Source organism: Colossoma macropomum, unplaced genomic scaffold, assembly GCF_904425465.1.
Source record: "Colossoma macropomum unplaced genomic scaffold, Colossoma_macropomum, whole genome shotgun sequence".
Taxonomy (NCBI): Eukaryota; Metazoa; Chordata; class Actinopteri; order Characiformes; family Serrasalmidae; genus Colossoma; species Colossoma macropomum.
This window is the reverse complement of record NW_023494793.1, coordinates 15171485-15179602: the sequence shown is the minus strand read 5'-3', so window position 1 is coordinate 15179602 and position 8118 is coordinate 15171485. Positions and strand designations below refer to the sequence as shown.

At 37.3% G+C, this 8118-nt stretch overlaps 1 long non-coding RNA gene across 1 annotated transcript; it reads right to left on the bottom strand.

Annotated features, from left to right (window-relative positions):
- Positions 1–303: 303 nt before the first annotated feature.
- LOC118812900 lies at positions 304–2969 on the bottom strand. Its single transcript, XR_005007588.1, has 3 exons — positions 2925–2969; positions 1002–1071; positions 304–510 (listed from the first exon to the last, which is right to left on the bottom strand). It is a non-coding gene; the product is annotated as an uncharacterized LOC118812900 (long non-coding RNA).
- Positions 2970–8118: the final 5149 nt, after the last annotated feature.

The window sequence follows — 8118 nt, the reverse complement described above, 5'->3', positions numbered from 1 at the left end:
GAAAATGTAGTTCAGGTGTCCAACCACTCTATTCAAATGACTATTTATTTTATACTTATTTGTAATTTGTAATTTGTAATACAGTATGGTCATAATGGTTAAATGGTTCAAGGCTTTTTAAATATTTTACTTAATGTGTTAACAGTAGTGCAATTACTGTATTAACAACACATAAATAATATTTCTTAAAAACTTGTAGGTAATACACTTAATATATTAATGTAATCTTGCAATACTTTTGAAATACATTTTAAGTATTTGAAATTTGTTTTAAAATCACAATGGTTAAACCACAGTCAGAGTTTCTTGATTAGGAAAGCTTCTCTGGTGTCAGAACACCATCAGGGGTTTGATGCCTTGACAAATGTTAAAGTGTGTCCAGTATGTTTGAAAGTCTTTAACATGGTTGGTCCTGGTGCTGTGCTGGACTGTCATGTTGTAGTCCATGTTTCATGAGGTCTCTTTTTCTACAAAGGGCAGTGCTGTAAACTCTGCATGAGTGCTAGATTACTGAAACAAGAGAAAAAATAGAAAAATAAACTTTCTCACCTGTATTCAGGCATGCAAACAAGTAATCAAATCAGAAACACAGGATAGAAAATACCTACATAGTAAGAAGTTAATATATTAAAAATGTTCACACTACAGGATGTTTATATATATATATATATATATATATATATATATATATATATATATATATATATTGCACACAGGAGCCGATTGCTAAAGGCACTTTATCAAACTGCTTAATACTTAAGTAGTGCATAAAACTGCTACTGAAAAAATAGCAAAATTAGACAACGTCATGCCAAAGTAGCAAAACATTCTGTACTGAAGGAAGGGTTTTAATGAATGTAAGAGAAACAAAGAGATAGCTTGGATGAAGGAGTTAGAGGGATGGACAGAGTGGCTCTGGCCACACCTGATAGATAACTTGGCTGACAACCCAAATTTTCCTGCATTTTCCCAAATTTCCTGAATATAATTGTTCTACTTACCTGTCTGGGAGACTGGCAAACTCAGTGCACATTTTCTCTTCTCTCTCTCGCTTTCTGGATATCTTGTGCACTGATTATAACAGAGTAAAAAAAATAGTTAATGGTGTGACTTTTTTGCATTTGTGCAGACATTCTTGTCTTTCCAGCAAGTTAATGAGGTCAGAGCTGGCTAGCAGATAAAAGTGTTCCATAATTACATGAAATCCAACAACGATCCAGTTTTCATCATTCAATCAGATGCTGTCAATCAATATAAGAACTTCCAAAAGCTCATATAATTTGAATAGCTTATTAGCCAACTTGACTTAAAAATATAAAATTATCTAAAAAGGTTCTTTAACTGTGGGTTTTTGATAATTCATCATTTTGTGTTCATGGTCTTTGGAACCTTTAAGGTAGAATTATCTGGACTCTGGACACTCCATTTACACAGTCTAGAAACAACACTCCATGGAGCACAGAAACATCAGGCCAATAATTCTGAATGTGAATGAATGCTAAACTGTCTAATTTCATTACCCAAACCAGATGAGCTGCTACCATTTCATGTCTCTGAATAGTGCAATGAAGATTTCAGTATGTAAAGTTAACTGGTGGGGGAAAAAAAAAATGAAAAACAAAAAAACACAACCATTATCATTACTAGCAGGAAATGTACATAAAAGTATGTTATTAGAAACATGCTATATCTCATTACTGAACAAGTGCACACAGTGTCTTTAGCTGGGTTTCCATCCACCTATTTTTATGCACATTTTGGCATATTCAATAAAAAGGCTTCATTAAAATGGCAAATTGTTGAATGGAATTACCAATAAAAGGCATAAAATGTGCATGCTTTCTAGAGGTGGATAATTTTATTTGCCTGGAAAAGAAATGTTTATTACAATGGAAACACATATACATAGTTTATTTGGCACATAAGAACAGTATAAAATCATATAACTGATCATGTTTCAATTTTTGTACAGAGCATGTTTCGCTCTGAAACATGACAGAAAGTACAAAGTCCTGATTATAAATTTCTTAAAGGGAAAAAAACAAACATTCTTAACACATTGTACGAAGTACATATTTTCACATTTTATAAGCAACTATGAATAGAATTTTGCAAGAGGTGTGACAAAGTAGGCAAGCAAAAGTATTACTATAGCATATGAAGTTTCTTAAATGAAATAATTACTCAACCAGAAGCCTAACCTAAAAAAAAACAACCTCAATAGGAGGGGTAAAATGTTTTACTATGAACTTCCAAAAGTCTTAAGAACTTTAAGTATAATTAAATATTAATTGCAGAACTGCAATTGAATTTAATACATTCAGCATTTATCAGTTTGTTAGATGTTATTTTCTATTTAAGATCCTTTTGGTCAAAAATGAAATGTTAAAGCTCTAAAGTGAGAGGTGTGAGCAACAGTAAAGCAGCTCAGGAACTGACCCTACACAACAGAATGAAAACCAGAATTAAGATTTCAGTGTGAAGTGCTGAGTAAAAAAGAGACTGTTTTCTTCACACATATAAGCTACTTAAGTAACTGACCTTTGAATTAACTCAAATAATTTCAAATCCATAGATTTTCTTTTAGGTACATTCAACTGAGTAAATGTAACTAACACTCTTTCTGTAACTAAAGCTAACTGGCTAAGCTTTGAACAGCTCAATAGATTCTCAATTAGAGATTTTTCAGCATTAGCAAACCAGTATTGTTAATACTGGTAATCTTTATACTTGGTAAAAGAAAGCTGTGTCTGACTTTGTGTTAGCTAGCTAGCTAACAATCTTAGCTTATTTGAGCTGGGAGACTTGGAAGCAACGCTAGCAATACGAAACTGGATATTTAGATTTTTATCGATGCGAAAAACAGCTGGATAGACAGTCAGTAGAGAGTTTCATTACATATACTTCATTGTAAGATAGCTTACCATCAAGTCCTTCTACTTCAGCGGTCTGAGCCGCGATGGCAAAACAGAAAACAGAAACTCCCTCACAGCGTTGTTTGAATTCCTGCAGTGTTAGATTACAAGATCATCACGCACTGCAGCACAGACTGTTCACTTATAATATTTATAGTCCACTTAAATGTAACTGAAGGTTGGCATAATTTTATGCATTTTTCTGAGTCCACTGTGGTTTTATTGTGTTGCACACAATACTATATTTTATGTAAAGCTAAAACATTTCCAGCTGATTTCCATGAGTGACATTTGTTGAGCCAACACAAATGCATTGAAATTCCTTAGAGAATATAGAGATTATTATTGTGATGAGTTGGATCAGGTATGTTAGGAGCAGAAAAACTATAAAGTGTGCAGGGCAGGGTGTTCAGAGTTACTCCAATCCTGTTATTAACGTTGTCATTAATGTGCACTTAGTAAAAGGCACAGTGTACTACAGTGTAAGTTGGTATGCTAAGCATGTAATTGAGTACACTGTAGTATGAGTAACCACAAAATAGTTCTGCAAAAATATTTGATTGTACAGTGTTTGCAAATATACCAATTATGTACTGGGACTATATGAATTAAATCAATATATAAAGTTATTAATTATGTGATTAAAGTGGACATGGGTAGTACTACAAAATAATTTTAGAACACTTTTTAATATATTTTAGAGTTCAGTTTGGCAGTACAGAGAAGTATACTAAAATTATATGTTATATATATGAGTGGTGACAATAACACGTGAATAGTATACCTAATATACATAAAGCATGATTAAATATATATGAAGTACACATTAGTAGTGATTTAGTACAAATTAGTGGTTTCAAAATATATATTTATTATATATATTACATAACTTCCATATATAACTTTTTAAGCATTACTTAAGGGACAGTCATGTTACAATATTTCTGGTGGTGTAAAATCTATTATTTATTACCTGTAACAGCATGTTACAGATGAATACTCTTTGATGTAAGTATTCTTACATCCTACTGACATGATGTGATGTTTTTTTCCACTGTTAGAGCTACATTTGAAATAAAATTGTATACAATTAATTTGAAGTGTACTTTTATTTTATATTTACACTTTCAATATGGCCACACATCACATTTATCAATAATAATACTGCTAATACAGAATATTTAATTGCAAGTGTTGTTTCAAGCACAAGTCACTGCAATATAGGTTTAACATAAATTATCCATATTGTTTAGAAATATTTTGTTAAAGTATAATTTTGGTTTAGAATAAGCACAGTTTAGTGTAAGCATAAATTGATAAAGCATCTTTTCAACACAATATTCACCTTTCTCAAGTATACTTTTTCAAGTAAACTTCTAAAGCACAAAAATTCTCTTTTTTGTGAACGTGTAGTTTAAGCATCAAATCAAAATATTATATCAGTGCCAAATTAAAGTGAAGTATACTAAAATATAGATCCAGGAAAGATATAGATATAGGGAAAAAGGTTAATTATAAAGTCAAAAATATACTCCCTACATCCTGTACATAGTATAAGTAGACTAAAATAATATTAAAATATATGGCTTTTACACAAGGGACACTTGGCTATGACTGCAGCAAATTAAATCCAGTATGAGACCACAAAAAAAGTAGTACATACACATGTCTATATCTTAAAATTAAAGGCAGTCAGTCATTTATTACCTTAGCTAACATTACTAACCTAGTCTCTTTGTAATTTATTTCGCATAGTATCTTTTAGCTCCAAAATATGAGTTTGTGAAGAGTTTTTTGATAACAAACATGATAAATTCACTAAATGATGTTGAAAGTTTTATACCATTAAATTTACACTATATGACCAAAAGAATGTGGACATCTGACCATCACAGCTATATAAACCAGGGAGAACAGAGTGCTGGATCTTCTGTATGCAAATGTTATGGATGCAGTTCATCTGCCCCTCCTCCACTGGGAAGATTGGACCACGACCTGGTTCTACTAACTCCAACATACCAGCATGTAGTCTTAAGACAACCAGTGACAAAGAAGACAATAAGGAGGTGGTCACCAGAGGTAGAGGAGGCTCTGCAGGTCTACTTTGAGACCACAGACTGGGGGGTCTTATGTGAATCAGCTGGTGAGGACATTGAGAAGATGACAAACTGCATCACTGTTTATATCAATTTCTGCGTGGACATTGTTCCAGTCAGGCGGGTACATTGTTTTCCCAACAACAAACCATGGGTCACCAAGGATCTGAAGGAATTGTTAAACAAAAAGAAGCAGGCTTTTAGACTGAGGGATAAAGAATTACGAAGGAGTGTGTAGAAAGAGCTGGAGGTGAGACTGAGAGAGAATAAGGAGGCCTACAGAAGTAGCTGGAAGGAAGACTTCAGCAAAACAATGCAAAGGAAGTGTGTGCTGATATGAAGAAGATCACTGGCTTCAAGACAAAACTGTGGGGGGCAGTTTTGGAAACAAGATGAATGTATTGTTTAACAGGATCAGCATGACACCACCCCCCTCCATTAGCAGCAACATTCCCCCCTTTCCCTTGCAACCTCCACAACTTCCATACTCCTATTCACACCTCCTCAACCCCCGGCCATTATCAATCAGCCCAAGAGTACTGAAGGTTTGTACCACTCAGCTATGTGGGATTCTTTAGCATCTCTTCAACATGAGTCTTAAGCAAGAGCATGTGCCTGTATGTGAAACATCCTGCCTGGTTCCTGTTCCAAAGAAGCCATCTACCTCCTTTTTCAATGCCTATAGACCAGTGGCCCTGACATCCCACATCACGAAGGTCCAGGAGAGACTAGGGTTGTCACATCTCAGACCTCAGGTCAACCCTTTCCTCGACCCCCTGCGGTTTGCTCATCAACAGCAGGTTGGCGAGGATGATGCTGTTATTTATCTACTGCAGAAGACGCATTCCCATTTGGACCAGAACAACACCACAGTAAGAATCACTTTCTTGAAGTGCATTCAATACCATCCATCTGGGGGAGAAGATGGATAAAAATCCATGGTTGCCTGGGTCTTGGACTACCTGTCTGGAAGACCCCAGTATTTGTATCTGGGAACCTGCCATCCTGATCGTCTGGTCAGTAGCATTAGAGCATCACAAGGTGCTGTGCTCTTACCCCCTACCTCTTCACCATGTCTACCACTGACTTCCAGTACAGGTCAGACCTCTGCCACCTTCAGACATTTTCTGACAACTCTATGGTAGTCGAGTGCACCAGGGATGGGCAGGAAAGAGAATACAGAGACCTTGTAAACTTCTTTGTCAAGTGGTGTATAAGGAACATTCTGCTTCTCAGTGTGACCAAGACCAAGGAGATGGTGTTGGACTTCCGAAATAATAGGACCACAATCAGTTTAGTTACCATCATGGGTCAGAACGTCGAGCTGGTTAACACCTACCTGTCCAGTTTGTTGTCAAGCAGGACATCCAAAGGCGGTGTACAGGAAGTGGATGGGCAGACTCCACTTTCTGAGAAGGCTCAAGTCATTTAATGTGTGCAGCAAAATGTTGGTGATCTTCTACTAGTCTGTTGTTGCGGATGCTTTCTTCTTTGCAGCAGTCTGTTGGGGAGGCAGCATCAGAACGGAGATGCAAAAAAGCTTACCTAAATAATCCAGTGGGCTGGGTCAGTTTCAGACTGCTCACTGCATGGTTTTGAGGTGGTGGTAGAAAGGAAGTCACTGGATAAACTCACTACTATCCTGGACAACACATCACACCCCCTCCATGACCTACTGGTCAGACAGCAGAGCACTTTCAGCAACAGACTCATTCCGTTCTACTGTAGTAAGGAACAGAGATGACATCTTATGACATTGTCACAATTAAAGTCACTGAGCTTTTCAGTATGGCTCATTCTACAGCCAGCGTATGTCTATGGAGACTGCATGGCTATGAGCTTAATTTTTTCGACCTATTATCAATGTGTGTGGGAGCATCACCTGAACTGAATAATTCAAAGGAGTGTCTATATACTTTTGGCCATAAAGTGAATATGAGCAGATTGAGCTTGATGTTTATCAGTGCCTTTCTGCAACACTTCCTAGCTGTGCTGTGTACTATCTATTGCTATGCCACTGTCACGCATCAGGAAGATTAGGACTTCATTTCCCAGCATACATGCGGAGATCACGTGTCAGAACAACTTCCCTCAGACTCGGAAACCGTAACGGACTCCATTGCCCACAGTCCTTCAGGAGATCACATGACATCAGACAATCGCACGCGCACCTATCAGCGCTCCCAATCGCCAGAATACTAATTTTGTGCACCTCTGTATCTTGTCATATGACCATATTAGTTTAGTATATAAGCCCGGGCTTTAGGTTGAGACATTGCGAGGTATTGTTTCTCTAAGAACTTACTGAGCGTTACATTCTGATTGTCTTTGCCTGTTATGACCTGTTCTTTGTTTCCTTGACCTTGTTTTTTGCTTAGCTCCTTTGTACTGCTGCCTATCATTTGTGGATCTGTGTCTGGCCAACACCCAAGTCTGTCAAAGACCTGCAGCAATTTTTGGGTTTTGCTCATTTTTATCGTAGATTTATTAATAATTTTAGTAGTATCGCTTGCCCTTCTCACATCATTGTTAAAAGGAAACCCCAAAAGAATCACATGGAATGCATAAACAGAGAAAGCTTTCCAACGACTCAAAGAGGCGTTCACCTCCGCTCCTATTCTTAAACACCTTGATCCTGCCCAACCGTTTGTGGTAGAGGTGGATGCCTCGGAAACCGGCGTGGGCGCAGTTTTGTTCCAACGGACTGGCTCTTTTCTAGGTTTCGATTCAGCATCACATATAGACCTGGCTCTCGCAACACTAAGGCGGATGCCTTGTCCCGCCTTCATCAGGAGGAAAATACCACACCAGGCCCAGAGGACCCAGAACGCATTCTGCCCCCTGAACTCACCATATCTTCCATTCGATAGGAGATAGATGAAGAAATAGAAAAAGCCAACAGCGGTCTAGACATACCCAGCCACTGCCCCCCAGATAAGTTGTATGTACCAGAAGCTTTCCGCACACAGCTTATTACATGGGCTCATTCGTCTTTGACATCAGGACACCCAGGGGAAACCCACACACACAAACTCCTCGCACAATGCTATTGGTGGGGCTCTATGACCAGAGATATACATTCCTTGGTTTCTTCCTGCTCCTTTTGT